Genomic DNA, 22,308 nt, shown 5'->3' with positions numbered 1-22,308 from the left:
AGGAGAACACACACACACACACACACACACAAAGCTGAGGAGAACACACACACACAAAGCTGAGGAGAACACACACACACAAAGCTGAGGAGAACACACACACACAAAGCTGAGGAGAACACACACACACACAAAGCTGAGGAGAACACACACACACACAAAGCTGAGGAGAACACACACACACACAAAGCTGAGGAGAACACACACACACAAAGCTGAGGAGATATACCCGGAACAAACAAACATCTTCAAAGTCGCACACACTCAACATGGAAAATGTATCACTAGACCAAAACACAAACAATACTCTACCATGCATGCCAAACCTTCTGTACGATGCAGGACCTCCCTGAAACATCATAATATCTTCCAGCAGCTCTCTACAGCCCCTTCTCTCCTTCTAGAGCTCCTCCTTGCCCCTTCTCTCCCTCTACAGCTCCTCCTAGCCTCTTCTCTCCCTCTACAGCTCCTCCTTGCCCCTTCTCTCCCTCTACAGCTCCTCCTTGCCCCTTCTCTCCCTCCCTCTCCACAGCTCTCCAGACTGCTGCAGTAGAGGATCTCCCCCTCTCAGTGTCACTGATTACTATTCAGCAGATGGCTGCAGTAGAGGATCTCCCTCTCCCTCACTCCCCAGGAAGAAGGATCCTCATCAGCTGACTAATATGTACCAATCAATTCCTCTAGTGATCCCTAACACTCTCCCTCGGTCTCCCTCACTGCCTACATTAGCACCTGCTGAGAGAGTGACTGAGTGGGTGTGTTTGTTGTAGATACAGTAGCATGTGGTGTCAAAAGCACATTCATTTATGCAAAATGGCTGGATATTTCCATAGGTTGGCTCATTGATTCCTTTTACATGAAAATACAAACCGTCTCTATGCCTTTTCTCTAGCCAGCCAACATGCCTCTTTCAGGAGGGAGGGAAACCACTTCCACTAGGCCGTATGCACCACCCCTCCTTTACCCTCTCCCCCCTCCCTCCCTCTTTCAGGAGGGAGGGAAACCACTTCCACTAGGCTGTATGCACCACCCCTCATTTACCCTCTCCCCCTCCCCTGTTTCAGGAGGGAGGGAAACCACTTCCACTAGGCCGTATGCACCACCCCTCATTTACCCTCTTTCAGGAGGGAGGGAAACCACTTCCACTAGGCCGTATGCAACACCCCTCCTTTACCCTCTTTCAGGAGGGAGGGAAACCACTTCCACTAAAAGGAACCACCAGCTTTCATATGTTCTCATGTTCTGAGCAAGGAACTGAAACGTTAGCTTTCTTACATGGCACATATTGCACTTTCACTTTCTTCTCCAACACTTTGTTTTTCCATTATTTAAACCAAATTTAACATGTTTCATTATTTATTTGAGACTAAATTGATTTTATTGATGTTTTATATTAAGTTAAAATAAGTGTTCATTCAGTATTGTTGTAATTGTCATTAGTACAAAACAATTATAATAATAATAAAAGAATTGTCCGATTAAATCGGTATCGGCTTTTTTTTATTCTCCAATAATTGTTATCGGCGCTGAAAAATCATAAAATCTGTCTACCTCTATTGGACAGATCCCTGAGGACTATTCCCCTAATCCAATATACTGCACGCAAATCCATAGTTACATGGTAAGAAGCCTAGCGCAGGGGTTTTCAAACTGTGTCCACAATTGAAAAAATATTTGTAGGGATTTGTCCATGTAAAAACCATTATTTTATAAATATCGCTAGCTGGAACAGAATACCATTGTGGATATCACTTATATGTCTCTGCTTCCAGAATGAAGGAAGTTATCATGCTAGCTGTTCCTGTTCATCCAACTCTGGGGAAGTAGATAAAGGGATTCATTGACAAAATCTCAAACTATCCCTTTAATATGGAGTTAATTACAGGTTTTTTTCTGTATAGATAATTCTTAGGTGGGCCGACTTACTGGTAATTTTCAGAATGTACAAACAGTTTGTGTCAACTTAAACAACCAAAACCAGATAAAAAGTACACTGAACTACATATATCTATATATTTTTTTTAATAATACCATCTCTGAGAACTAACAATCAAATCAAATCTGGACAGTCAGGGAGAATAGAACATTCAGGGAACATGCACATTGATTTAGTTCCATGTTTGAACAGAGGAACAACATTAACCATGGCAAAATGCATAGAATTGGGGGAAATTAGCTTTAACTGCAAAATGGTCCCTCATCTCCATGCCAAAATGTGTAGAATTTCCAAAAATGTGCTTAAAAACGCCTCATTTTCTCTTAGCTCAATGGGAACATTTATAGAATTGCAGAAAATGTGCTTTACAACAGCAACATGATCTCTACACCACCATGATACCTTTCTAGCTAATAGACTGACAGAGTTTACACTTAGCCCCACACTCCACGTAAACCCACCGTCCCACAACATTCCACGTAAACCCACCGTCCCACAACATTCCACGTAAACCCACCGTCCCACAACATTCCACGTAAACCCACCGTCCCACAACATTCCACGTAAACCCACCGTCCCACAACATTCCACGTAAACCCACCGTCCCACAACATTCCACGTAAACCCACCGTCCCACAACATTCCACGTAAACCCACCGTCCCACAACATTCCACGTAAACCCACCGTCCCACAACATTCCACGTAAACCCACCGTCCCACAACATTCCATGTAAACCCACCGTCCCACAACATTCCATGTAAACCCACCGTCCCACAACATTCCATGTAAACCCACCGTTCCACATTCCATTTTAGACTCAGACAGTCTACTACATGCTCCTCCTCTCTAAGCTCTGCTGGTAATAATAGCACCATTCAACCCCTATCCAGTGCATGGCAGCTCTAACCCTGTCTGGTTCAGAAGCCCTCAGGTGCGTATGTCTGGTCTGGACAAAACAAAGCAGAACAAAGTATACATTCAGACGTATCACTTTCACAGAGGAGAAAAGACACAGAGATCCACCCTAGCTTATAGTGTCAATGTCAATGGCAACAAACAGGCCTACACACCCACCAAACAGGCTATTATTTTCTACACATACTCCAGTAGGGAAGATCGTTCTGTGAAATAGGAGACATTGACTGTCATAAAGGAGAGCACTGATACATACCTAGGCTTATACATCAGCAGGCTGTCCCTGACTAAAGAAAAGTTGTCTGTTCTTTCAACCAATCGATTGGTTTACATTTTTTTAAGTGTATTTTTTACATATATAGACACACCCTGTGTGTTTTTAATAGAATCAACGATATGCATTGAGCTGGTCTGATTCTTTAAGCTTACGGTTTGATGAAATAAGACAAAATGACTCAAGAGAGAGGCAGAGATCTAGATATGTTGACATTCTCGATATTGTTGATATTCTAAAAAAATACCCAAGCCAAAAATAATAACACATGCCTCATGATACACTTCTCCGATCGTTCATTACTGCTGCAGTGAGTGATGTAGCACTGAGTGGAAATAGGAAGAACATTTCATGTCTTATAAAAAAAGTGTTGAAAGTGCTGTGTAAGAACTTAAAACATGAATTCACTCAAACACAGCAGCTCTTCGCTGTATTCTTTGACAGTCTCTCTCTAGTCATTGCTTTAAACATTTTGAAACCTCACAAGATCAACTTTGCTGTAGCTTTCTTTTATGCCAGCGGTAGATTTATAGTGGACTTGATTTGCTCACAATAAGGATTAGGCACAAGAGAGGAATTTGTGGTTCGCCTTCAAAAGAAAAGTATGTCATCGACAGTGATACAAATTAATACAAAAAGGTAGAATTATGTCATACTTTTATTTTGATGGCTAACTGCAAACTCCACTATTGTGACTAATCCTTATTGTGGCTAGCTTCACATCGATGGGTCCAACCACCATTAATCAAATAAGAACTGTCTTATAAATTAGGGTTATTTTAGATGATGACACCTAGATTGCCGTTTTGCTACGTTTCTGGGGAAAAACATTGTTTGCTTCAATGAGCTAGCTTTTTTTTTTATTTTTATGACCAGCACTGTAGGTGCACGAGACAACTTTACCATCATCAAGGCATATGTATCAATGAATCATTGTGACGTGAAATACGAGTGATAGTGTAATCAATGTGTAAGAACTAGGTAAGAAATGTATGAATGCGTTAAATTATTATGTGACGTGCAGTCATATTCAGGTCCTGATTGGTCAACAAGCTTATTTGACACGTCAAATAGTGTTATTTAACATGTATATTTTTTGACACGCAAAGACCCAAACAGCGTTCCCATAGAAACCCTGTTTGAGAATGAAACAACTGAAGAAATGAACAACGAAACAGCACAGCAAGTAAAGTGAAATAAATAGGTTTTGATGATGTTCTACTGGTAATGGGGACATACGTAAATGGCAACAAAATAACTTTTTGGTCAGTGTGTGTGTGTGTGTGTGTGTGTGTGTGTAACCTTTATTTAACTAGGCAAGACAGTTAAGAATAAATTCTTGTTTACAATGACGGCCTACTCCGGCCATACCCAGACGACGCTGGGCCAATTGTGCGCCACCCTATGGGACTCGCATAGGGACTATAGTGACGCCTCTAGCACTGAGATGCAGGGCCTTAGACCACTGCGTCCATGTATGTGTGTTAACTATTTAATTGTACTAGAATGCTTCAAAGGCTGCTAAAATGTTAAATATCGGTATCTTTTTTTTGGCAAGGAAAATATCGGATATCGGTATCGGCCAAAAGGGGCATATCGGTGCATCACTACCCAAAATGAGTACCGGAACCTATTTCAGTCCAAGTCAAGCTCTGATAAGAAGTAATCAGGTCGGCCTGTTCTATGATGTTTCCACTGGATCAGAACATTACATTTTTCTCTTTCACGACGAGAGGTTTTTAAAAGGGAGAGCGCTGGAAAGATTGTTCAAATACATTGAGGAATTAGTTGTCATTCTCAATGGATGTAAAAACAGAATTTGTTTGCTTGATGTTTGAGGTGAAGAAAACATTACTCTGAGAAGCTCCCCAGGTCATTAGTGGTGGTAGGTGAAGCAAATCAGAAACACCATCACATCCCCATATACATTTGCTCGCAGCCCAGGTAGTCTATATACTTCTACACATAATCAGGTACGCGTCCTTACTCAACATTGACAGAATCGCTCCACAACACTGTGTCCACTCAAACAATGTGAACGGTAAGACTGGAAAAATTCAAATAATAATAAATTGAATGCATTAACATAAATTACCATAATCGAACAAACGTAGATTAGAAATGATAGGAAGTACGGTAAACGTACTACTGATGATACATGTAATGGGGAAGTGATATAGACTAAAAGTCAAATGCAGTCGACTAATTGGGATCAGCCCTTTAATAGTACATACCTTCAGACTGGACTCGTAATTGGTGTTGCCTTTAAACATGAGGCCCAGTCTCATGTGGATCTCTGTGGCTCGGGAGAAACTGGGGTCAATATAGAGCCCATCCTGAAATGCTTGTATCGCCCTGCAAACAGAGAGAAACAGGAGGAGAGCGTTAAACATAGGATGGAACAACACACACAAAAAAAAAACTAATTCACAAAAGCTAAATGTGTAAAAATAACGATATGTTAAATGAGGCTGCTTTTTTTCTGGGATAAAAATCGAGGAACAAAACCCTTGACATGCTCCTACTATTGTAAAATACATTTGTATTTTACATTCAGAGGCATGGAAGAGTCCTGCAGCTATCTGCCTTGCTAGAGCATCTCTGGATTGAGCCACAGAGAATGAGAGAGAATGATCAGACGCAAGAGAGCAAGCAGCGCTGTTACCGTGGCAACATAACCCCCATCCATAACAACACTGATGTAAACCACATAAACAAACTATATAGGCTGCAAAATAAACCTGACCCACTCTACTGCTTCACCCCTCTGATATACAAATACCCATATTCAACACATAAACAATTACAAGAACCTACACAAACCAAAAAAAATCCACTCACAGTGCAGTTGTGAAAACAAATGCTATCGCATGTCAGGGCCACAGCACGAGAGACGACAGTAGAAACACTGATCTCACTACACACAAACTCACAGGATAAGCATTCTGAACCCATTGGCCTCACTCCCCCTCCTTTCCCTGTTCCAATCCTTCATCCCTCTCTCCCTCCCTCTTATTCATTCCTTCCTTCCAGAGTGGTAGGCACATTAGCTTCTCTAGGCTGGAACAGATTGGCAGTGAAAATGAGTGCACAGCAGACAAGCTAACAGAAAACCAGAATGGTAGAGACAGAGGGAGAACATTAAACAGTCCCCAGGCCAGACAGACTTGTAGAGATGGAGGCATAACATTACAGTCCCCAGGCCAGACAGACTTGTAGAGACAGAGGGAGAACATTAAACAGTCCCCAGGCCAGACAGACGGCAAAGACAGAGGGAGAACATTAAACAATGCAAAGTGTTCTCTGACTGAACCCCAATAATACTATAATTATGCTATTACTGTCAAAATCCTGTTGTATTATCTAATGTAGGGAATATGTCCCACCGCTCTACTAGTCCAGCCCTGTAGCTCTCTAGGACCAGACTACTGCTCTACTAGTCCAGCCCTGTAGCTCTCTAGGACCAGACTACTAGGACCAGGGTTGGTTGGAGACCAGAGCTCTAGCCCTGTAGCTCTCTCAGACCAGGGTTGGTTGGAGACCACAGCTCTAGCTGTGTAACTCTCTAGGACCAGGGTTGGTTGGAGACCACAGCTCTAGTCCTGTAACTCTAGGACCAGGGTTGGTTGGAGACCACTGCTCTAGCCCTGTAGCTCTAGGACCAGGGTTGGTTGGAGACCACTGCTCTAGCCCTGTAGCTCTCTCAGACCAGGGTTGGTTGGAGACCACAGCTCTAGCCCTGTAGCTCTCTAGGACCGGGGTTGGTTGGAGACCACAGCTCTAGTCCTGTAACTCTCTCAGACCAGGGTTGGTTGGAGACCACAGCTCTAGCCCTGTAGCTCTCTAGGACCGGGGTTGGTTGGAGACCACAGCTCTAGTCCTGTAACTCTCTCAGACCAGGGTTGGTTGGAGACCACAGCTCTAGCCCTGTAGCTCTCTAGGACCGGGGTTGGTTGGAGACCACAGCTCTAGTCCTGTAACTCTCTCAGACCAGGGTTGGTTGGAGACCACAGCTCTAGCCCTGTAGCTCTCTCGGACCAGGGTTGGTTGGAGACATCTGGTAACATTACATTTGATAGTGCTGCATTCCTCTGTAGACTCTAGCTGTTTAAAGTAAGTTGTAGTACATAGAGGGAACCCAGATTACATGCTTCCCTGTAGCCCCCTAATCAAAGTTTGTTTGTGTACACAGATTTGCAGAAATGTTTTTGTTTCTAGCTCCAACAGGGCAGTAAGACCTAGCAATAGAACAATAGATATATAATCCAGGTCGAGGTGAGAATTATTTAAGATATTGTTTGAAGGTTAGGGTTTCAGATGTTTTCGGAAGATGGCCAGGGCTCAGCTGTCCTAGCTGAGCGGGAGCCCAGCCAACAGTGAGTTGCAGTAGTCCAGACAGGAGAGAACAAGTGTCTGGATTAGGACCTGTGCTACTTCCTGTGTGAGGTAGGGTCGTACTCTACGGATGTTGTAGAGCATAAAACTGCAGGAGCAGGTCACTGCTTTGATGTATGCAGAGAACGACAGGGTGTTTCTCCAGGGACACGCCAAGTTTCTTTGCACTCTGGGAGGGCGACACTGGAGTTCTCTACCGTGATGGTCCGACTTGGCTTTACAGCATGTAGATTCAAGATGGCTCCTAGTCAGGGCAATATGACCTTCCTAGCTGCATTATTCTCTATAGAATTACTCAAATGTAGATGCATAATGACTGCCTAGACAACATGTAGATTCAAGACGGCTCCTAGTCAGGGCAATATGACCTTAATAGCTGCATTATTCTCTATGGAATTACTCAAATGTAGATGCATAATGACTGCCTAGACAACATGTAGATTCAAGATGGCATCAAGTTGCGTCATAGACACATTCTAGCAGAATTTCTCCATATGGAAACCAACATAGCGGGCCTACCTTCTCTGTCCTGCCTGGGCCTCTGAGGAGGAGGTCTGCACTGACCTAGACAGGGAGAAAGGGCACCTACAGTAGTCAATATCAGGCAATGCCACAGATGCCTAACACCACTACACAGCAAAGTACTTACACAATAAGGTCCCAACTTCAACTCTAAAGTATAGTAATATATTCCCTATAATAGGTATATGGGGAGAGAGAGAGTATTTTGGTAAAAAGCTTCTGGGGTACTTTTTATTTTGTGATTAAAAATTATTTACTTAGGCTTATTCGGTTATAGTGGCATCTGTGGTAGTCGCTCGTCCCATACACTTTACAGGCTTGGAAAGTGGTAGAAAACAGTGAGGTAAGCATGTGAAGAGACCGAGACACAGTACTGTTAACAACACAGCAGGGTCTGGTAACTGGTTACCTGGCTGAGACAGATAACGAAGACTGAACACTGGATTCCACACACAGAGCACCCCACTGCAGAAGCAAAGTGTGAGCAGACAAATAAAATTGTCCAGGAGAAAAATAACATCCCATTGCAAAATAGTGCTTTTTAGCCTATTCATCGATGGAAATAACAGTTGATGTAAATCTGTCTATGAGTTAATTTGCATAATTTAAAGGAACTAAATTGGTGTGTATTCGTTATGCATCTTATTGATCACATGCACACAGCATAGACAGACAGACAGAACGCAAAAACCGTCAGACAACGCTTTTATAAGCCCAATCATAGCGCAACATTTCTAAATGCAATCGTGTGTTAAAAAAAGTTTTTGGGGCCATGATTACAAAGCGTGCTTCTCATTCGCCATTCAAATGCTTAGGCAACGAGCTGGAGGCTGTAGGCATTTTTAAAACATATAGCTACTTCATTTTTTTTTTTTTTTTTTTTTTTTACTTGAACGATTCACTACGAGGCATGTTTAACCTCGTTTCAAAGTAGCCGAGGCAAAACGCAACCATATCCGTGGGAGGCAATAGTTCCAAAAGCCTTTGAAACCAGTAGGCTATTTCTATTGGTTTTCAACTTGCTTTCATTGTCCAGTAGGCTATTTCTATTGGTTTTCAACTTGCTTTCATTGTCCAGTAGGCTATTTCTATTGGTTTTCAACTTACTTTCATTGTCCAGTAGGCTATTTCTATTGGTGTTCAACTTGCTTTCATTGTCCAGTAGGCTATTTCTATTGGTGTTCAACTTGCTTTCATTGTCCAGTAGGCTATTTCTATTGGTTTTCAACTTGCTTTCATTGTCCAGTAGGCTATTTCTATTGGTTTTCAACTTGCATTCATTGTCCAGTAGGCTATTTCTATTGGTTTTCAACTTGCTTTCATTGTCCAGTAGGCTATTTCTATTGGTTTTCAACTTGCTTTCATTGTCCAGTAGGCTATTTCTATTGGTTTTCAACTTACTTTCATTGTCCAGTAGGCTATTTCTATTGGTTTTCAACTTGCTTTCATTGTCCAGTAGGCTATTTCTATTGGTGTTCAACTTGCTTTCATTGTCCAGTAGGCTATTTCTATTGGTTTTCAACTTGCTTTCATTGTCCAGTAGGCTATTTCTATTGGTTTTCAACTTACTTTCATTGTCCAGTAGGCTATTTCTATTGGTTTTCAACTTGCTTTCATTGTCCAGTAGCCAAATGCACACTTGTGCATAGCCTACTGCCTTGTGCGCTAATCATTTAAATAAATGATAGTTTATCAACATTTTAAGCTAAATGTTCTGATCAGATTCATTGCTTTTTATGTACTTTATTTTTTAATGTAGTCTAGACCTACTTGGTTGTATGAATTTGGAATCTATCGTCCCACAACTGTCCTAGAGTCTGTTTGGGTTATTTCTTTCTCGACAAGTTGACCAATTGAATAGGTCACCTTTTCTACTATGGGGGAATAGTAGATTGACATAGGATCATAGGCGCCGCGTCCATAATGTTAGGGGAAGCTTTCCCCAAGTAATTATATAGCCTACTTCTGTCGATACATAAATAAATACAATCATTCAAAATAGACTACTAAAGCATGATTTGAACACAGAGGATCATTAGCTTGTTTTAAACCGCATTGCCTACAGTTGGAAGGCAGGCAGCGCATGTCATTTGGGCAACGTGTGTGAGTTATACCAAATAGACGATTGTTGAGTTGCAACTGTCAGCGAAAAGTAGAGGCCCAGCCAGGCATATTGCAATTTTTACCAAATGTAATCGTGGGAAAACATATGTTTGGAAAGCTGTAAAGAGAACACAATTAAAAAAAAAAAAATCTGCTTTTTAACTATCAAAATTCTCTACTTAATTGATCGAACAACAGTAGGCCTATCTTTTATTGGCACCAGAGGAAAGCATCGGCCATATTCCCGGTGAGTGAGCACTGTGCATATTCACCATCATTGCTGGGTGTTTAGACAATAATTTCCCCCTTCTGTTTAGATGAACGTCATATTCTATTCATCTCCACCTTCTCATAAATCTTATATACACTACCGTTCAAACGTTTGTGGTCACTTAGAAATAGCCTTGTTCCTGAAAGAAAAGCTCATTTTTTGTCCATTAAAATAACAAATTGATCAGAAATACAGTGTAGACATTGTTAAATGTTGTAAATGACTGTTGGAGCTGGAAACGGCTGGTTTTCAATGGAATATCTACATAGGCGTACAAAGCGGAGGTCGACCGATTATGATTTTTCAACACCGAAACAGATTACTGGAGAACCAAAAACCGATACCGATTAATTGGCCGATTTAAAATGACAATTACAACAATACTGAATGAAAACTTATTTTAACTTAATATAATACATCAATAAAATCAATTTAGCCTCAAATGTTAAATTTTATTTCACCTTTATTTAACCAGGTAGGCAAGTTGAGAACAAGTTCTAAATTACAATTGCGACCTGGCCAAGATAAAGCAAAGAAGTTCGACATATACAACAACACAGAGCTACACATGGAGTAAAACAAACATACAGTCAATAATACAGTAGAAAAATAAGTCTATATACAATGTGGGCAAATGAGGTGAGATAAGGGAGATAAAGGCAAAAAAGGCCATGGTGGCAAAATAAATACAATATAGCAAGTAAAACACTGGAATGGTAGAATTGCAGTGAAAGAATGTGCAAAGTAGAAATAAAAAATAATGGGGTGCAAAGGAGCAAAATAAATAAATACAGTAGGGGAAGAGGCAGTTGTTTGGGCTAAATTATAGATGGGCTAGGTACAGGTGCAGTAATCTGTGAGCTGCTCTGACAGCTGGTGCTTAAAGCTAGTGAGGGAGATAAGTGGTTCCAGTTTCAGAGATTTTTGTAGTTCGTTCCAGTCATTGGCAGCAGAGAACTGGAAGGAGAGGCGGCCAAAGGAGGAATTGGTTTTGGGGGTGACCAGAGAGTTATACCTGCTGAAGCGCGTGCTACAGGTGGGTGCTGCTATGGTAACCAGTGAGCTGAGAGAAGGGGGGACTTTACCTAGCAGGGTCTTGTAGATGACCTGGAGCCAGCGGGTTTGGAGACGAGTATGAAGCGAGGGCCAGCCAACGAGATCCTACAGGTCGCAGTGGTGGGTAGTATATGGGGCTTTGGTGACAAAAAGGATGGCACTGTGATAGACTGCATCCAAATGATTAAGTAGGGTAATAGAGGCTATTTTGTAAATGACATCGCCAAAGTCGAGGATCGGTAGGATGGTCAGTTTTACGAGGGTATGTTTGGCAGCATGAGTGAAGGATGCTTTGTTGTGAAATAGGAAGCCAATTCTAGATTTTACTTTGGACTGGATATGCTTCATGTGAGTCTGGAAGGAGAGTTTACAATCTAACCAGACACCTAGGTATTTGTAGTTGTCCCCATATTCTAAGTCAGAACCGTCCAGAGTAGTGATGCTGGGCGGGCGGACAGGTGCAGGCAGCGATCGGTTGAAAAGCATGCATTTAGTTTTACTTGTATTTAAGAGCAGTTGGATGCCACGGAAGGAGAGTTGTATGGCATTGAAGCTCATCTGGAGGGTTGATAACAGTGTCCAAATAAGGGCCAGAAGTATACAGAATGGTGTCGTCTGCGTAGAGGTGGATCAGAGACTCAGCAAGAGCGACATCATTGACGTATACAGAGAAGAGAGTCGGACCAAGATTTGAACCCTGTGGCACCCCCATAGAGAATGCCAGCAGCCTGGACAACAGGCCCTCCGATTTGACACACTGAACTCTATCAGAGAAGTATTTGGTGAACCAGGCGAGGCAATCATTTGAGAAACCAAGGCTGTCGAGTCTGCCGATGAGGATGTGGTGATTGACAGAGTCGAAAGCCTTGGCCAGGTCAATGAATACGGCTGCGCAGTATTGTATCTTATTGATGGCGGTTAAGATATCGTTTAGGACCTTGAGCGTGGCTGAGGTGCACCCATGACCAGCTCTGAAACCAGATTGCATTGGAGAAGGTGCGGTGGGATTCAAAATGGTCAGTAATCTGTTTGTTGACTTGGCTTTCGAAGACCTTAGAAAGGCAGGGTAGGATAGATATAGGTCTGTAGCAGTTTGGGTCTAGAGTGTCACCCCCTTTGAAGAGGGGGATGACCGCAGCTGCTTTCCAATATTTGGGAATCTGACGACACGAAAGAGAGGTTGAACAGGCTAGTAATAGGGGTTGCAACAATTTTGGCAGATAATTTTTAGAATGAAAGGGTCCAGATTGTCTAGCCCGGCTGATTTGTAGGGTCCAGATTTTGCAGCTCTTTCAGAACATCAGCTGACTGGATTTGGGACAAGGAGAAATGGGAAAGGCTTGGGCGAGTTGCTGTTGGGGGTGCAGTGCTGTTGACGTAGCCAGGTAGGCGTAGCCGTTAGCAGCCGATAAGACAGCTAACGGTTAGCGGACCGCAGATGGGCGTTCAGGTTACGTCGCGACGGAGGGGCCAGTTGGATAACTCCCTCGTGCAGATAACGTCGGTAGTCCAGTCGTGAAGGCCCGGTGGGGCTCCGTATCGGCATTAAAACGGGTCCGGATAGGTGATTGTAGCCCAGGAGTGGCTGATGGAACTCTTCAGCTGGCTAGCTCCAGAATAATTGATGTTTGCTCCGGGACCGACGTCAGCCAATAGTCACTCGGATACCAGCTAGCTAGCTGCAACATCCAGGTGTAAATGTCCAGAGCTTGCGGTAGAAATCCGGGGATATGGATAGAAAATAGGTCCGGTATGCTCTGGTCTGAGTCGCGTTGTACAAAACTGGCGATAGCTTTTCGAGCTAAAGGATAGCTGATGACCGCCAACTGTGGTTAGCTGAATACTAACGTTAGTTAGCAAGCTTCTAGCAAGCTTCTGGCTTCTGAATAATGAAACTTTTTATTTGCATTATTTAAACTAAATTGAACAAGTGTTGGAGAAGAAAGTAAATGTGCAATATGTGCCATGTAAAAATGCTAACGTTTAAGGTCCTTGCACAGAACATGAGAACATATGAAAGCTGGTGGTCCCTTTTAACATGAGTCTTCAACATTCCCAGGTAAGAAGTTTTAGGTTGTAGTTATTATAGGAATTATAGGATTATTTCTCTCTATACCATTTGTATTTCATATACATTTGACTATTGGATGTTCTTATAGGCACTTTAGTATTGCCAATGTAAATCAAATTTTATTTGTCACATACACATGGTTAGCAGATGTTAGTGCGAGTGTAGCGAAATGCTTGTGCTTCTAGTTCCAACAATGGAGTAATAACCAACAAGTAATCTAGCTAATAATTCCAAAACTACTACCTTATAGACACAAGTGTAGGGGGATAAAGAATATGTACATAAAGATATATGAATGAGTGATGGTACAGAGCGGCATAGGCAAGATACAGTAGATGGTATTGAGTGCAGTATATACATATGAGATGAGTATGTAAACAAAGTGGCATAGTTAAAGTGGCTAGTGATACATGTATTACATAAGGATGCAGTAGATGATAGAGTACAGTATATACATATACACATGATATGAATAATGTAGGGTATGTAAACATTATATTAGGTAGCATTGTTTAAAGTGGCTAGTGATATATTTGACATCATTTCCCATCAATTCCCATTATTAAAGTGGCTGGAGTTGAGTCAGTGTGTTGGCAGCAGCCACTCAATGTTAGTGGTGGCTGTTTAACAGTCTGATGGCCTTGAGATAGAAGCTGTTTTTCAGTCTCTCGGTCCCAGCTTTGATGCACCTGTACTGACCTTGCCTTATGGATGATAGCGGGGTGAACAGGCAGTGGCTCGGGTGGTTGTTGTCCTTGATGATCTTTATGGCCTTCCTGTGACATCGGGTGGTGTAGGTGTCCTGGAGGGCAGGTAGTTTGCCCCCGGTGATGCGTTGTGCAGACCTCACTACCCTCTGGAGAGCCTTACGGTTGTGGGCGGAGCAGTTGCCGTACCAGGCGGTGATACAGCCCGACAGGCCGACAGGATGCTCTCGATTGTGCATCTGTAGAAGTTTGTGAGTGCTTTTGGTGACAAGCCGAATTTCTTCAGCCTCCTGAGGTTGAAGAGGCGCTGCTGCGCCTTCTTCACGATGCTGTCCGTGTGGGTGGACCAATTCAGTTTGTCTGTGATGTGTACGCCGAGGAACTTAAAACTTACTACCCTCTCCACTACTGTTCCATCGATGTGGATAGGAGGGTGTTCCCTCTGCTGTTTCCTGAAGTCCACAATCATCTCCTTAGTTTTGTTGACGTTGAGTGTGAGGTTATTTTCCTGACACCACACTCCGAGGGCCCTCACCTCCTCCCTGTAGGCCGTCTCGTCGTTGTTGGTAATCAAGCCTACCACTGTTGTGTCGTCCGCAAACTTGATGATTGAGTTGGAGGCGTGCGTGGCCACGCAGTCGTGGGTGAACAGGGAGTACAGGAGAGGGCTCAGAACGCACCCTTGTGGGGCCCCAGTGTTGAGGATCAGCGGGGTGGAGATGTTGTTGCCTACCCTCACCACCTGAGGTAAAAGTATATCCTTCCGTCCCTCTCCTCGACGGGCTCGAACCAGAAACACATCGACAACTTTACCCATCGCTCCACAAAAGCCACGGCCCTTGCAGAGCAAGGTGAACAACTACTCCAAGTCTAAGAGCGAGTTACGTCACCGATTGAAACACTATTAGGGCGCACCCCGATAACTAGCTAGCCATTTCACATTGGTTACACCAGCCTAATCTCGGGAGTTGACAGGCTTGAAGTCATAAAACAGCTCAATGCTTGAAGCACAGCGAAGAGCTGTCGGCAAAACGCACTAAAGTGCTGTTTGAATGAATGGTAGGCAGCAGCAGACTCATACGCATCACTCAGTCAGGCAGCTCTATCAAATATCAAATCATAGATTTAATTATAACATAATAACACAGAAATATGAGCCTTTGGTCATTAATATGGTTGAATCAGCTAACTATAATTTAGAAAACAAAACATTTATTCTATCAGTGAAATACCGAACCGCTCCGTATTTTATCTAATTTGTGGCATTCATAAGTCAAAATATTGCTGTTACATTGTACAACCTTCAATGTTATGTCATAAATACATTAAAAAATTGTGGCAAATTAGTTCGCAACGAGCCAGGCGGCCCAAACTGTTGCATATACCCTGACTCTGCGTGCAATGAACACAAGAGAAGTGACACAATTTCACCTGGTTAATATTGCCTGCTAACCTGATTTGTTTTAGCTAAATATGCATGTATAAAAATATATACTCCCGTGCATTGATTTTAAGAAAGGCATTGATGTTTATGGTTAGGTACAGTCGTGCAACGATTGTGCCATTTCGCAAATGCGCTTTTGTTAAATCATCCCCCGTTTGGCGAAGTTGGCTGTCTTTGTTCGGAAGAAATAGTCTTCACACAGGCCGTCATTGAAAATAAGAATGTGTTCTTAACTGACTTGCCTAGTTAAATAAAGGTGTAAAAAATAATAATTAAAAAAATAAATAAAAAATCTGTGTCCAAAAATAGCGATTTTCAATTGTTATGAAAACTTGAAATCGGCCCTAATTAATAGGCCATTCCGATAAATCGGTCGACCTCTAGTAGAAAGGCCCATTATCAGCATCCATCACTTGTGTTCCAATGGCACGTTGTGTTAGCTAATCCAAGTTGATCATTTTAAAAGGCTAATTTATCATTAGAAAACTTTTTTCCAATTATGTTAGCACAGCTGAAAACTGTCATGCTGATTAAAGAAGCAATAAAACTGGCCTTCTTTCAACTAATTGAGTATCTGGAGCATCAGCATTTGTGAGTTTGATTACAGGCTCAAATTCTCCAGAAACAAATACCTTTCTTCTGAAACTTGTCAGTCTATTCTTGTTCTGGGAGATGAAGGCTATTTCATGTGAGAAATTGCCAAGAAACTGAAGATCTTGTACAATGCTGTGTAGTACTAACTTCACAGAATAGCACAAACTGGCCCTAACCAGAATAGAAAGAGAAGAGGCCCCGGTGTACAATGAGCAAGAGGACAAGTACATTAGAGTGTCTAGTTTGAGAAACAGATGCCTCACAAGTCTTCAACTGGTGGCTTCATTAAATAGTTTCATTAAATAGTACCCGCAAAACACCAGTCTCGACGCCAACAGTGAAGATGGCCAAAATAACAGACACTGGACAGAGGAACTCTGCCTAGAAGGCCAGCATCCCGGAATCGCCTCTTCACTGTTGACGTTGAGACTGGTCGCACCCCCATCACACTACGCCCTCTCCCCACGCTTTAACCTTTTCATGATCGTAACTTAAGCTCTTGAGTGTATGAACGTAAAAGGATTTCCTTTCCCTGAACTGTCAGCTGCCTAACTTCCTCATTCCACCCCCCGCCCAAAACTCAAGCAGGCTCTAGTCTTGCTGCATATCAAATCTTCCATATTTGCTGTAAGTAGTATTCTGGGCTATGTCTGACCTACAATTGACAGAGGCAGTAAATAGCAACATTCTTTGAAAAACAAGTGTCATACAAAGCAATGGCAGCACTGTTAAACAGAATTTACAGAGAGAATTAAAAACAGCTTCTGTCTAAGGCCATCAGACTGCTAAACAGCCATCACTAACACAGAGAGGCTGTTGCCTACATTGAGACCCAATCACTGGACACTTAATAAATGGATCACTAGTCACTTTAAACAATGCCACTTTAATAATGTTAACATATCTTACATTACTCATATCATGTGCATATACTGTTTTATACCATCTACAGCACCTTGCCTATGCTGCTTGGCCATCACTCATCCATATACTTACATGTACATATTCTCATTCACCCCTTTAGATTTGTGTGTATTAGGTCGTTTTTGGGGAATTGTTATATTACTTGTTAGATATTACTGCACTGTCAGAACTAGAAGCACAAGCATTTTGCTAAACATCTGCTAACCATGTGTATGTGACCAATAAAATGTTATTGGACTTTAAACTATGAGTTTATAGAATGAAAGAAGCATAATTGACTATTCAACAGTCAATCCCACCAGGGTTCAATGAAACCATATACACACAGTAAGGAACATACAATAGCTACACAAACGTAATGTACTATATAGCCTTGTGTATCACGACACAGATCCACGAGGCCAAGCTAATAAAAACACACTACAGGCCAAAGGAAAATACTGTCCATGCGTACTTACCAGTGAAATGTGTTGTAATGGAAGTAGACCAAACCAAGGCCATATAAAAAGGCAGTATTCTTGAGAGAGGGAGAAAAACCATTAGTGGCAGGAACATTGAGTCTATTTCTCAAACGGCACTGGTAAAAAAAATATTAAAAAAATAATAATTTAATATTAAAAATGAAAAAAGATACTGTCTGAACAACACATTGCTCAGTCAAGTTTCAACAAAAAAAAGGACACGCCACAGTCCCTCTAGGATTTAGCTGGGATTTTGTTGTGATATTTGCAGAGAAGGGGACACTTCATTTTGCAGTGCCAATTGACATTTTCTGCATTGCAATATGCAAAGATCCAATTTGTCATGAAAAAGCACAAAAATTGAGATGATTTTACTGTTTTGAGGAAATAGTGCCGTGACTAGTCAATTTTGCAGGCCCTCGCGTAGCCTAATACGAAGGGAATTGTTGATTTTGCCAACAAAAAATGATAATGCAATCCTGGAGGGATTGATATCACTAACATACAGTCCTGACTGAGTCATCTAAATGGAAAGTGTTTAGTTGGCCTAGCCAAAAAACAGCAGCTCCTCATCCCTCTCAGGATTAAAGTGCATTCTATGCCCATAAGGTCAATGGCAGAGTAGAGGCCTAAATACCTACTGCAGTTCATTTCCAAAGAGTGAAATTCAGACGTTACCATTGTGTCCCAGTAATTCACCTTTCAGAGGTTACCATTGTGTCCCAGTAATTCACCTTTGAGGTTACCATTGTGCCATAGTTTCACATGACACTGTAGTACCGGTATCAGTCACAACCGAAAGCCTCTAAGCACAGAACCTCCTACTCATACAGACATACCAATCAACCAGAAAACAAGAGAGCAGATCAGACCGACAGTATGGCTGAGGAGTTAGGAGGAGAGAGGATCAGACAGACAGAGAGGATCAGACAGACAGCATGGCTGGGGAGTTAGAAGGAGACAGGATCAGACAGACAGCATGGCTGAGGAGTTAGGAGGAGAGAGGATCAGACAGACAGCAGGGCTGAGGAGTTAGGAGGAGAGAGGATCAGACAGACAGCAGGGCTGAGGAGTTAGGAGGAGAGAGGATCAGACAGACAGCAGGGCTGAGGAGTTAGGAGGAGAGAGGATCAGACAGACAGCAGGGCTGAGGAGTTAGGAGGAGAGAGGATCAGACAGACAGCAGGGCTGAGGAGTTAGGAGGAGAGAGGATCAGACAGACAGCAGGGCTGAGGAGTTAGGAGAGGATCAGACAGACAGCAGGGCTGAGGAGTTAGGAGAGGATCAGACAGACAGCAGGGCTGAGGAGTTAGGAGAGGATCAGACAGACAGCAGGGCTGAGGAGTTAGGAGAGGATCAGACAGACAGCAGGGCTGAGGAGTTAGGAGAGGATCAGACAGACAGCAGGGCTGAGGAGTTAGGAGAGGATCAGACAGACAGCAGGGCTGAGGAGTTAGGAGAGGATCAGACAGACAGCAGGGCTGAGGAGTTAGGAGAGGATCAGACAGACAGCAGGGCTGAGGAGTTAGGAGAGGATCAGACAGACAGCAGGGCTGAGGAGTTAGGAGAGGATCAGACAGACAGCAGGGCTGAGGAGTTAGGAGAGGATCAGACAGACAGCAGGGCTGAGGAGTTAGGAGAGGATCAGACAGACAGCAGGGCTGAGGAGTTAGGAGAGGATCAGACAGACAGCAGGGCTGAGGAGTTAGGAGAGGATCAGACAGACAGCAGGGCTGAGGAGTTAGGAGAGGATCAGACAGACAGCAGGGCTGAGGAGTTAGGAGAGGATCAGACAGACAGCAGGGCTGAGGAGTTAGGAGAGGATCAGACAGACAGCATGGCTGAGGAGTTAGGAGAGGATCAGACAGACAGCATGGCTGAGGAGTTAGGAGAGGATCAGACAGACAGTATGGCTGAGGAGTTAGGAGAGGATCAGACAGACAGCATGGCTGAGGAGTTAGGAGGAGAGAGGATCAGACAGACAGTATGGCTGAGGGTTTCCACACGATGTCAATATCATTACATTTGACTTTTTAGATTTGAATGTATGCATTAATGAATCAATTATATAAATCACACAGTCAATTTGACAAACTGTTTCCTTTCCATTTGGGACTTATTTTATTGATCAACAACATCTGCATAGAAGAAGCCATCTGTTATTTTATAAAAGTCTGCACAGTCTCTTTAAGACCCATGACATCTCAGACAGCGAGGCTCAAACTAAGATGATCTTGACTGGGAAAGAGGTGAGGCGGGGGAGATGAAGTGAATGAAAAAAGTTATATAAATGGACATTGTTTTGCGAACAGTAATTAAATATTTTCAACATTTCTACATGCATTATTAGAGTTGAACTTCTGTGCAGCATAACTGATGCAGCCCAGACTCCCAGTGAGTGCAGTGGTTCCTCAGAACAGACAGACTCTAGCCGCTAGAACTAGCAATGAGTAAGTGGAGCAGACGATAAGAGGACATCGGCTGCACTGACAGACTTGATCCTCTCTGAATCAGTAGACGACGTGAGACACATGACAGAAGTACCGAAAGCAACAAACATTTTAGTATCAAACCCTTTTTCAGGTTCTAGTATCGGAAAAAGTACAGAAGTTTCAGTATACCATGCAACACCAGTAATAATTCATCGATATGCATCGGTCCCCTGAGTAAGACGATGTGAGAGTTGAGAAAGTGAGAGAGGATGCGAGAGTCTGAGTAAGAATGTTTCTGACAGCCTGGCAGCCTACCCTTCACATTCACCTCCCATGAGACAGACCGACTCAGTCAAGTTCAGTCAATGTTTTGACCATTTCTTCCACAGACTCAGGGAGTATAGCCTACCTCCCTGCTCCTCCCAGTCTCAGCATAGCTCAGTCAAGTCCTCTACCCGAGACCTGGCTCCTCGCCAACAGTCATGAGACTCAAGCTCCAACCCTAAGCCCAACCTGATGCTCAGTCCAGAAAACCTCGATCAAGCTCCAACCCTACACCCCAGCTTCAGCCCTCTGCCCAGTCCCAGGAAGCCATTCCTTACTCCAGTCTAAAGCCATAGCCCTTTCTCCCAGGCAGGCCCAGTCACAGTCCCAGAACCAGAACCGCAGTGAACAGGGGCAGAAACACAACGCTGTCTGTCCCCATCACGGTCACGTCCCCAACACGGTCACGTCAACCATCACGGTCACGTCAACCATCACGGTCACGTCAAGGTCACGTGCCCAACACCTCATCTCCACTCACACGCCAATGGGCACCACGGCAGACTGGAACTAACATCCATCCTCCCCTTATCCACCCACACTGGGCAGGGAGAGGACACACCGCATGATAAGAGCTGGTGGCTGGCCTGGCCGGGTCAAACGGTCAACTGAATATGACCTAGACACTGGAGAACAGCTTCCCTAGTCTAACACCATTCCTTTATGAACAGACTGTCAATGTCAAGGTATGCAGTTGAATGCCAAGAAAACAAGGGGTCAGCTGTCAACATTTAGACCTACTTGGATACATGGTGTTTCAGAAAGTAGCAGTCTACAGCTAGATCTACTTGGATACATGGTGTTTCAGAAAGTAGCAGTCTACAGCTAGACCTACTTGGATACATGATGTTTCAGAAAGTAGCAGTCTACAGCTAGATCTACTTGGGTACATGGTGTTTCAGAAAGTAGCAGTCTACAGCTACATCTACTTGGTGTTTCAGAAAGTAGCAGTCTACAGCTAGATCTACTTGGTGTTTCAGAAAGTAGCAGTCTACAGCTACATCTACTTGGATACATGATGTTTCAGAAAGTAGCCGTCTACAGCTACAATCTACTTGGATACATGATGTTTCAGAAAGTAGCAGTCTACAGCTAGATCTACTTGGGTACATGGTGTTTCAGAAAGTAGCCGTCTACAGCTACATCTACTTGGATACATGATGTTTCAGAAAGTAGCCGTCTACAGCTACAATCTACTTGGATACATGATGTTTCAGAAAGTAGCAGTCTACAGCTAGATCTACTTGGGTACATGATGTTTCAGAAAGTAGCAGTCTATAGCTACATCTACTTGGTGTTTCAGAAAGTAGAAGTCTACAGCTAGAACTACTTAGATACATGATGTTTCAGAAAGTAGCAGTCTACAGCTACATCTACTTGGTGTTTCAGAAAGTAGCAGTCTACAGCTAGATCTACTTGGATACATGGTGTTTCAGAAAGTAGCAGTCTACAGCTAGATCTACTTGGATACATGATGTTTCAGAAAGTAGCCGTCTACAGCTACATCTACTTGGTGTTTCAGAAAGTAGAAGTCTACAGCTAGAACTACTTAGATACATGATGTTTCAGAAAGTAGCAGTCTACAGCTAGATCTACTTGGATACATGGTGTTTCAGAAAGTAGCAGTCTACAGCTAGATCTACTTGGATACATGGTGTTTCAGAAAGTAGCAGTCTACAGCTAGATCTACTTGGATACATGGTGTTTCAGAAAGTAGCAGTCTACAGCTAGATCTACTTGGATACATGATGTTTCAGAAAGTAGCCACTCACCTTCCAGTAGTCCGACTGTAAACTGTAGTACCTCTGATATGCAGATAATGCTGAGAGGAGAGACCAGTTAGTGAACAAATCATCAGCAATACAGGCCAAATAAAA

At 43.0% G+C, this 22,308-nt stretch overlaps 1 pseudogene; it reads right to left on the bottom strand.

Annotated features, from left to right (window-relative positions):
* The window catches only part of LOC109905194 (lysine-specific demethylase 6A-like), a 106,164-nt pseudogene that overhangs the window by 63,594 nt on the left and 20,262 nt on the right, over positions 1-22,308 (bottom strand).

This window comes from Oncorhynchus kisutch, linkage group LG2 (genome assembly GCF_002021735.2).
Source record: "Oncorhynchus kisutch isolate 150728-3 linkage group LG2, Okis_V2, whole genome shotgun sequence".
In the NCBI taxonomy this organism is placed as follows: Eukaryota; Metazoa; Chordata; class Actinopteri; order Salmoniformes; family Salmonidae; genus Oncorhynchus; species Oncorhynchus kisutch.
Note: the sequence above shows the minus strand (reverse complement) of the source record. Positions and strands in the feature narration are given on the sequence as shown.